Raw genomic sequence first — 1000 nt, 5'->3', positions numbered from 1 at the left:
TTAGAAAAGGAACTAAATTATTGTCTTATGGAACAGATTGTTTTTCTGTTCACTTAATATTAAGTGATATGTTTTATCTCGATCAGAGGTCAGACTTGGTTTAGACTTATATGATCATATGGAAGCTATTTTCTTTACAGAAAGTATGAAGTATTCAGGATTACGATGACGGGTAGGGTATGTCCTATGTGACACGTTAAAACATGTATAATAAATACGTAGAAAACGTAAAGTACGTAAAATAGAAACAAACATTAAAATAAAACGTGTTTTGCGATAATTATTGTTACTATGTATATGTATGCCGATTGAATCTTTCTCACTTTAAGTTCTATCTCTCTGTTCCCCCTTTGGTGGCCTACTCTCATGTACTGTCACAGAATGTAACAGTGGCACGGAACAAGGCGCCGTGGACCCCGGCCACTTAGTCACTCGTAATGAGTGCACCTCCGTACATAGCGTTGGACATTGTGCCACTGTCATATATTCTGTGACACAGTACAGGAGGGTAGGCCACCAAAGGGGGAACAGAGAGGTAGAACTTAAACTAAGAAAGGTTCAATCCGGCATCGGAACTAGAATCCGGTGTGGCTTAGTGGATAAAGCGTCAGCACATTGAGCTGAAAACCCGGGTTCGAGTCCCGGTGCCGGAGAGAATTTTTCTCCGTTGTACTCATTCTTCACCATAATATGGTAATGCAGAATTCCTTGCACGAAAATATCATATGTAGGCTGCTTCGGTACATCATAGAAATAAAATTTTTGAATCCAATTCAAGAAGTACACTGTCATTATAAAGTACTAGCACAAGAAGTAGATCATATGACTAGTTTTTTCAATTAAAACTTGAAAGAACAGGCCGTATACGTTTTAAATTTGTTAATAGGTGGCTGTATATATAATCTTTAGAAGATAATGCTTTCTTGTCGAAATATATAATAAAATTGAAGTTGAAAATGTAATATATTTAAGTAGTTTTAATATTATTAATATATGAAAG

The 1000-nt window shown here is 36.0% G+C and overlaps 1 non-coding gene across 1 annotated transcript; it reads left to right on the top strand.

Annotated features, from left to right (window-relative positions):
- Positions 1-581: 581 nt before the first annotated feature.
- TRNAN-AUU (transfer RNA asparagine (anticodon AUU)) lies at positions 582-653 on the top strand. Its single transcript has one exon. It is a non-coding gene; the product is annotated as a tRNA-Asn (tRNA).
- The last annotated feature ends 347 nt before the right edge of the window (positions 654-1000 follow it).

Source organism: Periplaneta americana, chromosome 9, assembly GCF_040183065.1.
Source record: "Periplaneta americana isolate PAMFEO1 chromosome 9, P.americana_PAMFEO1_priV1, whole genome shotgun sequence".
Taxonomy (NCBI): Eukaryota; Metazoa; Arthropoda; class Insecta; order Blattodea; family Blattidae; genus Periplaneta; species Periplaneta americana.
Note: the sequence above shows the minus strand (reverse complement) of the source record. Positions and strands in the feature narration are given on the sequence as shown.